The sequence below is a fragment of the Anthonomus grandis genome, chromosome 1 (assembly GCF_022605725.1).
Source record: "Anthonomus grandis grandis chromosome 1, icAntGran1.3, whole genome shotgun sequence".
NCBI lineage: Eukaryota > Metazoa > Arthropoda > Insecta > Coleoptera > Curculionidae > Anthonomus > Anthonomus grandis.
In genome coordinates this window covers 46,021,384-46,036,717 of record NC_065546.1, presented here as the reverse complement: position 1 = coordinate 46,036,717, position 15,334 = coordinate 46,021,384, and the positions used below count along the sequence as shown (strand labels likewise).

General features: G+C 30.9%; 2 protein-coding genes across 3 annotated transcripts in view; one reads left to right on the top strand and one right to left on the bottom strand.

The window, feature by feature from the left end:
* Positions 1–15,334, top strand: part of LOC126740527 (acetylcholinesterase-like) — a 255,707-nt gene that overhangs the window by 66,265 nt on the left and 174,108 nt on the right. The window lies entirely within an intron of this gene.
* Positions 9,478–15,334, bottom strand: part of LOC126740480 (uncharacterized) — a 262,862-nt gene continuing 257,005 nt past the window's right edge. The window contains exon 4 of one of the 2 annotated variants that reach the window (XM_050446536.1): positions 9,478–9,676. The gene's annotated coding sequence lies outside the window, so the exon portion shown is untranslated. The remainder of the gene's footprint in view (positions 9,677–15,334) is intronic. The other variant, XM_050446557.1, reaches the window with a different exon arrangement.

The following is a 15,334-nucleotide window of genomic DNA, read 5'->3' as shown; positions in this document are numbered from 1 at the left end:
GTTATTAGTACAGGGGTAAAAAAGAAACTTTGTAAGTTTTCATTAGAGAGATATGAAAGTGGATCATGAGAAGGTGTTATAGTAGTCATTAGGTTTTTAGCAACATTTACAAAATAATCGTTGAGATTCTCAGGTGAAAAGGGGAAAGTGCTAGTTGAAGAAGGCTTATTTCTTAATTCGTTGACCATGTTTCTTTAGCAACGTTACCAGAATTAGCCAGCCTGTTATTATAATAAATATCTTTTGCGGCTTTTATTGCTTTTCGATATAATTTCCTGTATAGCCTTACATAATTATGAAAAATATGCTGTCCGAAAATTGTTTTAGGTATGATAAAGAGTGCATGTTCCTTGCAGACACACGTAAGCCTTTAGTAGACCAGGGTTTATGATGCTTAATTTTGATGGTTCTATAAGGAAAGCACTTATTCGCAATACTTGACAAGGTCTTTACAAATCTAGAAAACTCACCATCGATATCATGAGAAATAAGACCGCAGTCAGCTGTTTGGCATAGATCCTTGAACTTCAAAAAAAATTTTTTATCAAAAATACGGCCTAATTTACGAAAATTATTTTTGCTTAAAGTGTCAATAGTAAATCTGGCCAAAACACTTTCATGGTCAGAAAAGCCTGAATTGAGAACAGTAAAATCAACGAAGTTCAGATTAAAATATGACACCATATAGTCAATGGTGCTGGAACTATTTTTAGTTATTCTGGTTGGTGAATTTACATGCATTAAAAAACCCATTGAATCGAAAATAGACTGAAGAGATTCTTAAGCAACACACACACTAGAGTAGTCAATATTCAGGTAGCCACACAAAATTAATTTACTTTTTAGAGGCATGGAGTCATACAATAACAACAAAATACCTAAATTAAAAAGTAACATACCCACATTAAAACAGTAAAAACTTGAACAGAACGTATACATATTTTTCAAGGGTAAATTATTGAGTGAATTACATTGAATTAATCACAATGATCTAAAGACCAGAAAGATGAAGAAATAATTGAAGAAGCATGAAATATTCACACATTAATTCAAATGCTTGAAATAACAAAAAAATACTGTGAAAAATTGCTCCCAAATGCGTGGAAGATTTTTTTAAATTAACTGCCGAACAATATTTTAAATACCTGAAAGATGAGGAATCATCCAAAGAAAAAGGAGACAAAATATGAAAAAATTATTTACAAAAGCTTGGAATATAGTCAAACATATAATAAATATTATTATTATTATTATTATTATTATTATTATTATTATTATTATTATTATTATTATTACTATTATTATTATTATTATTGTTGTTTTCCACCATATTTTAGGAAGATTCCATAACTAAATCTAAAAGTAAAAATGTTCCACGCAAATTAGGCCGTATTTTCTCGGATAAAAATTTTTTTAATTTTAGGCACCTTTGTCAATCAACTGACTGGAATATTCGCTCTGAAGACGTTGATTCAGAATTCTCTAGATTTGTAAAAACGCTATCTAGTCTTTCTCACAAATCCTTTCCTTTGAGACCTTTCAAATAGAAGCAACATAACCCCTGGTCTACTCAAGGCTTGTGTACATCTGCTAAAAACATGCGCTTATTATCTCATCTTAAAAAATTTTCAGACAGCGCTTTTTTTCATGAAAACGTAAGACTTTACAAAAAGATTTATCAGAAAACTTTAAAAGCTGCCAAGGATATTTACTATAATAGGAGACTGGCTAAATCTAAAAATGTGGATAAGGAAACATGGTCGATAGTTAATGCTTGGAGAAATAAGCCTTATTTGTCGAATACTATCTTCATCTGAGAACCTTAATGATTATGTTGTAAATGTGACAAATAATTTAATGAGTACCATAACTCCTTCCTATGATCCACTTTCATTGCAAATGAGAATTTCCACGGTTTTTTCTTTACGCCCGTAGTGTTACCAGAGCTTTGCAGTTCAATTAGGGAAATCAAAAACAAAGGCTTTTCTGGAATTGATGGACTTACTCTTAAAATGTTTTCAAATCTGCCCGAATGTCCATTATGTCATCTTATTACTCTAATTAATCAGTCTTTTCAAAAAGGTATTTTTCCTAACTGCCTTAAGATGGCGATAATAATTCCACTACATAAAGGAGGAGACAAAGATCCGTCTTCCAACTATCGCCCTATCGCTCTTCTTCCCACACTTTTAAGAATTATTAAAAGATTGGTTAAAAAAAGACTTCTATCATTTTTGCTAAAATATAAATTACTCACTTCCCATCAATTTGGATTTTTAAATAACAAATGCACAATTAATGATGCTATGTTTTCTCTTTTTAATAATGTATACTTTAGCTTAAACAACCAACACCCTACAGCAACAATTTTCTGTGATTTTTCTAAAGCCTTTGATTGTGTTAATCATGACATCTTATTAAAAAAGTTGCAATATTACGGGTTCAGAGGAGCGCCTTTTGAATGGTTTAAGTCGTATCTCAGTAACAGAAGTCAAGCTGTGAGAATTGATTCGACTATGTCTTCTTGCAAGCCAATACAAAGTGGAGTGCCTCAAGGTTCCGTACTTGGCCCTATTTTGTTTCTTATCTTCATCAATGACATTGCTAATCTAAATATTAACGATAAAGTCTGTCTATTTGCTGATTATACTAGTTTTACCTGGAGTGATCCGGATATTTCTAAACTTCATAGAACCGTATCAAGTGACTTAACTACTATCAAATCATGGTGCGACTCTAATCTCCTTTGTCTCAACATTTCCAAAACTAAAATGTTGTCCTATAAAAATACCTTGCAATCTTTTGTACTTGGTAATGCAACAATTGACGAAGTTGATTCTGTAAAGTTTTTAGGGCTAACTGTTGACAACTCGTTAAAATGGGACACACATATTGACTTTATATCAAGAAAATTTAGTTCCGCTTGTTTTGCGTTAAGATCAATTTCTAAGGAGCTTAGCCTGTCTACTTCTAGAACAGTTTATTTTGCCCTTTTTGAATCGCACCTTCGATACGCCCTTCCATTCTGGGGTACATGTAGTGCAACACAATTTGACCGTATTTTTAGACTACAAAAGAGAGCTTTACGTTATACACTGAGACTTAAATACAGAAGTCATTGCCAGCATTTCTTCAAAAAAATTCAAATATTAACTTTTCCATCTTTTTTCATATTTGAGTCCCTTTGTCTAATACGCAAACACGGTTCAGCATCTGATAGGCCTTCCCATAGTTATCTACTTAGATACACGGAACATGATCTATACCTGCCTACCCCACATTCAGAGTTGGTCAAAAGTTCCATATTATATAATGCAAAAAAAATGCACAATCATCTGCCATTGGAAATTAAATCCATCACATCTTTTTTTGCATTTCGTAAAGCATTAAAAGCATTCTTACTGGAGAGAGCTTTTTACACAGTTAACGATTTTTTTTGTAATCATTGATTTAAAATTTCGCACTAGCAGATTATGTATTTTTACTATCTGTACATGTTTAGGTATACTGCTTTTTGTAGCTATTTTAGGATTTTTTATAATTTTTTACTTTTTTACATTTTTTTTAACGTAGAGAGATTTTTTAATGATCTTTTTTTTTGACATTGTATACATTAAATTGTATATTTTATAATAATATTTTTGACTACTTACAATTTCTAAATTGTAATAATCTGTATATATTGTAGATAATCTATTCTATTTATTTATTTATATTTTTTTTAAATTTTGTTTTGTTTTTCTTTTTTTTAATTGTGTTTTGTTTGTTTTGTTTGCATTTTTGTGTCTTTTTTGTTTTACAGCTTTGTCTACAAATTGTAACAATTTCTTGACAATAAAGCATTGATTGATTGATTGATTGATATTTTTTGCTCCTCTGATCATATTTAAACAAATATTGTGAAACTTGAAAATATTGATACCTTTCGGTTTTCCTTTTCTTTTTGAGTAGAATATTGCTATTATTAGTAACTTCTTTATAATATTTTTGGTTTAACGAAGTTATTACTACTTAGATGATCTTTAGAAATACCTTAAATAATAAAAAAGAAATATATGGAAATGGGTAAAACCGAATCCATAATAAAACTGTCTTTAGCTCTGCATTCAAGCAATGCTTTATGTAAATGAAATCTGCCGTTTATATAACGTTGACAAGAGTGGAAATCGAAGCGTCCTCTATTTATAGTTGCTTTGTATTCACGATACGGCGTAATCGCTTGGGACGAGAATCGTCAAATGCACCGATAACTGTAAAGATAAAGCTATCATGATATTAAACGCAGGAAATGAGCGGATTTAATATGATACGTTTAGTTTAAAAGTATCACTATAATGGGTATTTTCTTTTTTATCGTTTTTAAAGAGTTTCACGAGAAGGTTACCCAAGCTTTGCAAGATGTCTAATCAGAAGAATATGATTGTAAGTATTTAGAGATAAAACAAAGATAAATTTGTAATTACAGTAAACAGCTTAATTTTATGACACAAATTAATATTTAATATTCTTCGGTAAGCATAACTTCAATAGGTTAACAATAATAATAATAATAATAATAATAATAAAGACTTTTATTTCAATAAATATACATTATAAATACAAGATTTTAAAGTAATGGCGAAGTCTAGCCCTAAAGGCTACTCTAACTTAACCACAAAAAGAAAAAATAGCATATGGTTTTTTTAATTACATAAACTAATAATAATAAAATTCCATAAAACTATAATAAAATACTTATAGGTTAAACATAACAATCATGAGGTTTATAGTCTTGCCGGGAGAGATCAACAAAGTAATACGTATTTTAATTTAATATTAAGAATATATAAAGAATATATAAGGTTATAGATGCAGGAGTCCATTTAAAAACAAATATGATTAAACAATAAATTTTATAAAATAATAAGAATCTTGTTTGTTCATATAAAATCTAAGGCTAAAGGACTGTATGTACAATGTACATGATGGCATGCACTCCTACGGTTTGTTTTTGAAATATATATTCCCTAAATTTATATTTAAATTTATTTACATTTAAACTCATTAGGTATATTATAATATTACTCAATAGCATTAAACAGAAAAGATTTTTTGTAAAAAGTAGATTTAAATGTAGGCATGGTGAAGAATCCTTTATTTCTTATGTTCAAATTATGTACTTTACCCCTAGGGATAAACTTATTTTTTAGTTTTATTATTGAAGAAGTTGATACTGGTACTGTAACAATCTTGGGTACAAAATTTGCTAAATGAAGCTTGCACCTATTTGACATGTTAAGCCATTTAGTTTCTTTTATTTTATGTGATATATGTTTATTCCTTTTAATACCATATATTAATCTGCAACAAGAATTTTGCATTTTTTGGATTCTTTCTTTTTCTACTAATCGAAGACATGGCATGAATATAAAATCACAGTACGAATAATGGTTTAGGACGAGACTATCACACAGTATGTTTTTTAATCTAAAATTAAGCGAATGTTTTTGACTGTATATTAATTTAAGAGAAAGGAAAGATTTTTTTATTTAAATGCTTAACGTAAATTTTGATCGAGGATTAATCCAAGATTTTTAGCTGAAATAACATAGGGGAGTTGTGAGCCATCTAACACAATATCAACGTTTTTCTTAATAATGTTGCTGTTTTTATTGTTGGCAATACATAAAAGTTTTGACTTGCTTGAATTAAGTTGCAGATAATGATGATAAGATAATGTTCTAATAGTTTCCATAAAATCCAGATTGACCTTCTGCGCCGCATCGACATAGTTAGATATGTCAAAATTGTATACAAGCTGTGTGTCGTCAACGAAAGCAGTGACTGTGCAGTAACTAGTAGATTGAAGAATATCAGCAGTATATAATATAAAAAGTAGCAGAGATAGAATTGATCCTTGGGGCACACTAGATCGAATAATATGATGATCAACAACATGACAAACGCATACATCTGATCGTATAAGATTTTTTCAAATACCTTTGCAAGTACTGGCAAAATGCTTACAATTCGAAGATCTGATAAAGATGCAGGATTCCTAATTTTCGCTAATGGTTTGCCAATTGCTGTTTTCCAAGAATTGGAAAAATATTGTTGTTCAATACAGCAATTGACTATATGTAGAATATATGTGTCTAAGAAGGGGCTACATAACTTTAACATGAAAACAGGTATATTATCCGTACCTTGCGCGTTTGTTTTTATTGAGTGTATAGCTTTATGGATAGCTTCTGTAGTGGAAAGAGTAAAATTAAAAGATAAGTTTTCGTTCCATGTATTATTTTTGTAAAAGTTGATTTTTTCAGTACCTTTGGTAGAAACATTCTGTAGAAATGATCCAAAATAATTATTTATAGAATCAGGGTTGGATAGATGAGAAGGCAAGTTGTAGCTCTTGGAAGTCGTAACGCCAATGTTGGATAGAGATTTCCAGGTTTTAGATGGATTATTTTAAGCACATATGTATTCAATGTATTATTTTTTAGTCTTTTTTACTATTTTAACTAGGTTGTTGCGAAATTGGTTTAGTCCGGGGAATCTGTACTTTTTAACAAAAAAATTGCAATCCGCAAACGAACGACTGGATGTGGTAAAGGGGTTCATAAGAAACATAAAAAAAAATAAATTCATACCTGGGGTAGTTGCGGCGTGATTTTGCGGGGGTGAAAACTGAAAAAAAACAACTGGAGCATTTTTCTATCGCTATTTCCGATGAAAGTTGACGCTCAAATAAAAAGTGCTTAATGGCAAAGTTGTAGAAAATATAAAAATCTATAATTTTTGTAGAAGACACTTTTGAACATAACCTCAAAATGTTCAAGATAAATGCAAAAATTGCGAATTTTTTTTCTTTTTTTATTTTTCATTTATCCAAAAATTATGCAATTTTCATAAAACTTGGTATAAATATACCCTTTAGTATCCTAAATAATCTCTATTTTTTTCAGTACTATACAATAACAATTTTTCAAGAAATTCAAGTTTTTCGAAAAAATTACTTTTTTTTTAAACGAAATTTGTCCTTCAGAGAATTGTCCTAGGAAGTTCATATGGGGCTTATTTTTTTTGTTTTTATTTCTACTTTTTAATAAAATAAAGAAAGGTTATACTTCCCATTTGAAAATAAGCCAAAAAATGCAAAAAACTGAAAAAATTTTTTTGCAACAATGAACTTTTTATTAATTGTTAATAATTTACTAAAAATTTTTAAAATGTCAATAAAGTAATAACACCACTAGATTCTACGAAAAAAAATACATAAGAAACTATATATTTCATCATGTAACGTTCAATAGATTGTTTTATGCAGGAGACAATTCAAGCTTACCCCCCAGTATGTATTCCGTGCCTCGACGCGTATTCTGTATATTACACTAAATCAGCCAGAGAAATCGATGTCGCTTTAAAATTTTCGAAGGGTAGAATCGATTTTTCGAACTTACCAATTCCAAATCGATTTTATTAAACAAAATTTGGCTACTTTTTGATCGAAATCAGCGGTTTTTACATATTTCCATAAAAAATATTTAATATAGTATGAAATAATTGTACAAAATTGATTAAAATTTTACAAAATTGCTAAAAATTTATTGCAGTATTTGATTTTATGAATACATTAAACATTTTATGATACAATATTTTATTATACAAGAAAATATAATACAATATTTTATGATACAAGAAAATATAATACAATATTTTATGATACAAGAAAATTTTTTACATTATGTACAGTTTATATAATACGACGTATTGTTTTATTGATTTATTAGTCTTTTTTTTTATTTACATGCTGTGAAACTTGTTCATGGTCGGACTCTCCAGTACAATCTGGTTCTTCAGCGTTTTCCGCATCTTCATAATCGCTGATATCAGAGTCTTCACATTCTTCTTCATTTTCGGCGTCTAATGACGGCGATATAACTCATTTAAGATCTCTTCCGAATCACTGCAATCTATCTATTTCATTGATATTGGAGCAGTTGCCTGTATCTTGGCAATCAGTGCACAATGATGTGCATGATAGCCCATGCTTCCTACACCCACATCGATTTGTACTGCAATTACCTTTGCAGGTGCAAAATATTTTTTTGAGTAACTCTTCGGGTATCATCGTGTCGCTTGTGTATCGAGGCATAAGAATTGTACTATTATTCACGAGTGACTCTTTCCATCCCCACATGGTTGCACTTAAGTTGTTACCAAGCCACATTTGAAGTTGATGATATACTCTGAAATAATGCTGTGTTGGTGGTAACTTTTTTAATTTGAATGTAGATTTAGCAGTTAAGATTTCGTAACGCTGAAATCTCAAATCATTCAAAGTTGCTTTTCCTTTAGTGTAATTGTAAATATGTGCAATCATATTACAGCCATTGTGAGCTATTACAGTTGGATGAGAATCAGGCTCATAAAATGGCTTTGCTAATTCAGCCAAGTTCGGAGAGTTCATGAGCGCTTTGTTTTTTTTTGCCTTTCCCTGCGAACCCAGATGTTGAATCGCAGCCAGTAAAACAATGGACACAAGCAATAATAGATTGGTAGTGCTGGAAAAAAAAAATTTCAGTTTTTTGCATTTTTTGGCTTATTTTCAAATAGGAAGTATAACCTTTCTTTATTTTATTAAAAAGTAGAAATAAAAACAAAAAAAATGAGCCCTATATGAACTTCCTAGGACAATTCTCTGGAGGACAAATTTCGTTTAAAAAAAAGTAATTTTTTCGAAAAACTTGAATTTCTTGAAAAATTGTTATTGTATAGTAATGAAAAAAATAGAGATTATTTAGGATACTAAAGGGTATATTTATACCAAGTTTTATGAAAATTGCATAATTTTTGAATAAATGAAAAATAAAAAACGAAAAAAAAATTTTTTCGCAATTTTTGCATTTATCTTGAACATTTTGAGGTTATGTTCAAAAGTGCCCTCTACAAAAACTATAGATTTTTATATTGCCTACAACTTTGCCATAAAGCACTTTTCATTTGGGCATCAACTTTCGCAGGAAATGGCGATAGAAAAATGCTCCAGCTGTTTTTTTCAGTTTTCACTCCCGCAAAACCACCCCGCAACTACCCCAGGTATGAATTTAGTTTTTTTGTGTTTCTTATGAACCCCTTTACCATATCCAGTCATTCGTTTGCGGGTTGCAATTTTTTTTTTCATGAAATATGGTACAGATTCCCCGGACTAGTTGTATAAGAGGCGATTTTCATTTGAGCGGTTTTGTTTAAATTTTTGTAAAGCTAAGTTTCGTTTATTTTGTGCCGTTACGACCTCGTTATTAAGCCACGGAGCCGGTTTTTTTGAGACTTTAACGTCCCTTAATGGCACATGGACTTCAAAAAGGGCTAAAATTGTTTCAGAGTTTGCAAAATTATAAACCAATTTGCTCCATATAAGTCATGTTCTAATGCGCGTATATCGAAATTTTTATATTAACCATATTTTATATTTATTATTTAAACAATTTTGGTGGCGGCTTACATGTTTTCAAATTAATTTCCAAGAATACCTCAAAAAGTCGAAGCTTTTCTTCAAAAGGTAGGTCTTCGTTGGGTTTTGTATGTAACTTCTCGAGACCTTGCTGAAGCCTTGCTTCCAGTTCCACCTTCTTTCCAGCCAAAACGGTCGATTTTTCAGATGTGGTTCTAGTATTGATTCTGCTTGGACCTCCTATTTTAATACACCAAAATGCTAAGATATTTCTCAATAGCCACAACTAGTTACGCACAAAAACTATTAATTTAACTTTTAGTTTAAAAAAATGTAGCGGAGCACAATCGACGCGTGTTTATGCCGTTGTCGCCATCTTTTCTCTCTCCTTGTAATTCTCTCCTTCTCTGTCCGGTTGTAATTAGGTTTTAGATATTTAAAGAAAGAAAGAAAGAAAGAAAGAAAAGAAAGAAAAAAAATGCTATATTACGTAAGAATACTCTTGTGTACAAGCATCCTATAAGCTAAAAAAAGAAAACAAAAATACAATTTCAAAAATTGACAAAACAATGAACAAAATTAAACACAAGAAGACAAAACTTTTTGAACATACTTGAATTAAAGATAACTAAATAAAACAATCAATTACTAAATAAAGGTAAACTTGTTGGCAAAACTAGAGAAAAAAAAACTTTCCAACATATTCAAGGTTAAAACCTATCATTAAAAAAGTCGTCCAGGTTATAATATGCCTTAGCCAATAAAAGCGTCTTTAATTCTCTTTTAAATTTCTTAACATCCGATATATGTCTAACACATAGAGGAACATGATTGTAAATTTTTTTACTTATGTAAATTAATGAGTTTTTGGTAAGGGAAGACGTAGGAATAGGTAGGGGAACATCATTTACACGACGAGTCAAATGGCCAGTGTCAGAGGGTAGTTTGGGAATTTTGTGAATAAGAGCAGCTGTTTCTAAGATAAAGAGTTAAAAAAAAAGAGTTAGGATTTTTTCAGAAATGAAGAGGGGTTTGCAAGAATCTCTTAACTTAGCAGAACACAGGTATCTAACTGCTTTTTTTGAATAACAAAGACAATGTTAAGTAGCCCCTTATTGGTTAAACCCCAAAAAAGCAAGCCATACCGAATATGAGATTCAATAAGTGAAATGTACACTGAACGTGCAACCACCCCTCCCAGCTCTTGTTTTGCCATTCTTACTGCAAAACATCCAGAAGATAATTTCCCAGCTAAATGTAAAATATGATCTTCAAACCGAAGGCGACCATCAATGGTAATTCCTAGGAACTTGCAGCACTCTTTATTCTGCAAGAGGGAATTTTCGTCAAACATCAGACCCTGAACATCGCACTTAAACCCCATAATAGACGTCTTTCTTACATTAAACACGAGCCTGTTGGAAGCACACCATCCTAATAAAATCTGAAGGTCTTCAAAGATATAAGTCTCAGATTTTAGAATGTAAAAATTAAAATTTTTGTTAATATTTACTTTAGCATTATAACATGTTAGTGATGTTTATTTAGCAACTTATGCCACAAAGTTATAACAACAATTATTATTAAAATAAATAATTTATAAATGTGTCGATAGATCAAAATATAAAAGTATAAATAAAATTATAAAAAGAAATGTTATAAGAGCTATTACCGATAATGAAAAAATACGTTTCTGAAGCCAATCTCACCACCTCTAATTAATATTTTTTAAAATTTTTAGGATTTTTTTATTTTCTCCTATTTTGTCAGACGTGTTCCACTTTTTACCCAAATATTTTTATTTCTGGATAATATTTACTTAAGAGCATATTTGATTATTATCCTTCGGTTTAAATTAGCTAATTCAAGAGCCTACTCGAGTTTCAGTAAGTGCTTCATAACTTATTAACCTAATTATTTATACATGGAATGTGTATTAAATTCTGGAGTAAATAATATTTAGAAGTCAGATGATTTTCCAATATATATATAACACGTCGCATTAATAGTAAGACCTTGTATTGATCCCATTTACCTGTAGGTCATGTTAAAATATGAATTGGGTCTATTTCAATAATTATTATAAAGTTTTCCATGGTCGGATGTTTATGATTCATGACATAGATAAGAAAATAAATTTTCTTGGCAGTGGCATTTTATTATTGTTTAATATCCATACTCTAGTTAAGACAATGCTTTTTATTTTTCAAACAATGAAATATTTCTTTTTTTTTAATCTTTACCGTAGGCAGTAAGTTAATTATCAAATTTTAAGAGACCAAATACAGTGTACCTTACAAACACTTGTAACAAATACTTGTCGCACAACTTATAACAGGGCCAAGGAAGCATCCTTGTGTCTCTGCTTTTAACATCTGCAATACATATCCCAGTTTCATTTAATGTCCTAAATTTTGCCAGTATTATTGATATGCCGATAATACACAACTTTTTTCCAAATCTTCAGTAACAATCAATATTCATGTACAGTCGAACCTCATCCTGATTTAAATATAGCTAACACTATGTCAAAAGTCACAAAATCATCAAAATCACTAGGCTTAATTGTGAACTGATCATTCGTTTCTCTCAACTTTAATATTGAAAATAGTATTTAGGATACTAAGGCTCATCTTTCAAACAGTAAAACTGGAGCCTTACGATTTCCTTGTATTATCGCAATTCAATTATTACGATGTAGTTCATATTAACTGCTTAAATTGAAGTTGATCTAAATGCATACAAATGTGCAAAATGCATACTTGTGCTTAATTTTTGGTATCCCCTAGTAACCCTAATAAAAAATAATAATTAGAAGTTTTCATACAAGCCTTGTTACTATTTTCTATACCACGCTGCTTACGTGTTAATTTTTTTTTAATTGACTCATTTGATCTTCCTGTCATGACTTTAAACAAAAACTTAACAAATATTTACACCAAGTTCAATGATCATCTCTATTTATGCTTACTTTACCTCTCCGCTTTCACGCTCTGTTTGCATTAATTACGGTTAGAAAAATGTATTTAAATATAACATTAGTAAATGTAGTTAATTTTGTACGGTGATATAGGAATTATTTTGTAAACAAAGTTTTGTTACTAGTTGTTTCTATTACTAGTCCTAGTACTTTATCCTTTTAAAATATTTAGTCATTTAATTGGTTGGTTTTCTGGTTCAGTTTATAGTATGTTTTGTATTACTATATATTCTATATTTTTAGGAATGCACTTAGGAACAAACACTGTCTAGCCTAGTCTAGATGTCTGAAACGCCATGACGTTTCGTTTTTCTCATATTATTTAATTTGTATTGATATTGGTTAATCTTATACAATAAATTTACTTTATTATTATTATTATTAATATGATTACAAAGTGCCATGGAGAATATCTAATGCAGTATAAATTTAGTACCTTGTAAAATAAAAGGTGATATGATTTGACGAAAACTACTGATCACATTCTATCTAATAGGACTAGAAATATTTATATCACTAGGGAGTTTTTAGGGTTCATCGATGGAACAGCGTTAAAAAATTTTTTTTTTTTTTTTGGCTTTCAAGGAATATTAAATTGTCGTAATCGAAATAAAGTTTTTTTTTTGCTAAGAACTTTTACGAATATATTGTTTTCACCTGAAAGTTTGGAAATATTTATTTCTTCGTAGCAATGACTAATACTGATCGATGCTAAAAAAGCGTTTTTCTCTTAATAGGCTTAAAAATTATAAAATGTTTATATTTAGTAGTTAATGTTGACGAACTTAACAGCTAAAAATATATTTTTTCTATTAATGGTTTGAAAATTACAAGCTATGAATCTAGAAATATATTTATAATTTGCATTGAAGTTTTACTAAATTAAAAAAAAAACAGTAAAGTAAAAAAAATCAGTTTCCGACTTGGAAGAATTCAAATTTTTATCTAAGTAATTAAAAAAAGAGTTTTTCTGAAGTGACACAATAAAGGGTGATAATTGCAAACCGGTGTTTTTAAAATGCATAGTACAAACCCTAAGGTGATTAAAGACAGTTTACATAAGGACCTAAAATTTTACCAATATCAAGATTTAAAATATCATGAGGATTTGGCTATTTTGGAGGAAAACTTAGATTAGCATCTTCTAATCAGTTAATAAATAGAACTACAGATTCTGACAGCCAACGGAATATCCATGAGCGTCCTCTACATTTTGAAAAAGATTTAATGTGGTGTGCCATTGGTCCAACTCGCAATATTTATCTATATTTCTTCAAAGAGGCTGTTTACATGATCCAAAAATTTTTGGTTCCAGAACTACGCAAAAGAAAAAGGAAATCAAGAATTGTGTGGTTTTAGTAAGACGGCTCTGTCACATATTGCTAACGCTTCAACTAATGTCATTCGCAACCTGTTCTCAGGAAAATCAGTTTTGGAGATGTGCCGTGGCTTCCAAGGTCTCCAGACCTGTCAATTTGTGACTTTTTATGTGGGGATATTTGCGTGTATATGCTCATAAGTCTCGTAGTTTGATCTATATTGAAAAATAATTTTTAGTGAGTATGATAAGCAAGCAAATATGATAGATTTGCTCAACTAGTACTTGCGTGGTAATCATTTTGGCAACAATTGACAAATTAGTTAAAAAGTTGTTAAAAAAACTCAAAAAAGTCAAGCGTTGTGTACTCTTAAGTATGTTTAAAAAAATGGTGTTTAATCTTGAGCAAAGCATAGAAATTATTCTTATTTACGGGGAAAGTCAAAGAAGTGCAAGAAGAACGGTAGCATTGTTTAACGAAAGATATTCCAATTGTCAATTACATCATAAATAATATGTTTTAAAATTAATTGCTAAGTTTATGCATAACTGGTTCGGTTGCAAACAAAAAAAGAAGTAATTGTCGTATTTTGGATGAAGCTGCATAACTGGTAAGTTTTAGGCACTTTCAATGCGGAGCCCTCTACATCACTTCGCAGTGTGTCACGCCAGGTAAGAAATATCTCACAAAACAGTAAGAAAAGCACTAAAGTAAAATCAATTTTAACCTTTATAAGATGCTAATTCTTCAATAGCTTTTTGATGACGATTTTGATAAAAGAATTGAGTTTTGTAAAATAATGAAAGCCAAAATATTTTAGAGAATATTTACTTTACTGATCAACTCTGACATCCAGATGCACTACAAAAAGTGGCAAACTAAGGTTAAAGAAGGGGTTTCAAGTCGAAATCCCGACAAGGGAAGAATGGTCGGCGAACCAAGTCAAAGAGTCAAGGGGTTTCCAGGCCTGGTACACGGATGGATCATGGATAAAAAGCACCAATTCAGCCGGAGTGTACAGTATGGAAACGAACACAGGGGAATCCTTCCCGCTAAGGAAACACACCATAGTTTTCCAAGCGAAGGTGTTTGCTATACTCGAAGTAGCGAACCAACGAGATGCATTGGAAGGTGACGGGGGGATTTGCATCTACTCCGATAGTCAAGCTGCTCTCTAGGCGATTCAGAAACCCAGGGCCATTGGAAAGGCTTGCAGCACACAAGGAAGTGAGACTGAGGTGGGTGCCAGGACACCAAGGTGTTAAGGGCAATGAGTGGGCCGACGAACTGGCAAGACAAGGTTCCGTTAACCCCTTCGTAGGTCTCGAACCTTGTCTCGGTCTTAGCAAAAAATAAATCTCCCAGGCACTTAATAATTGGGCCTGGAAAAAAAAGGAAAAATTGGAGAAGGACAGAAGGATGTAGACAGGCCAAGGAAATGATACCAGACCATGACGACTCTAAAGCTAGGCGACTGCTAACAAAGACAAAGTACGACAAAGTATCAAAGACTTGGTGGGAATCCTGACCGGGCACAACAGTCTAAACAGGCATCTACACCTTCTTGGTATAAGAGAAAGCCCACTCTGTCCGAATTGC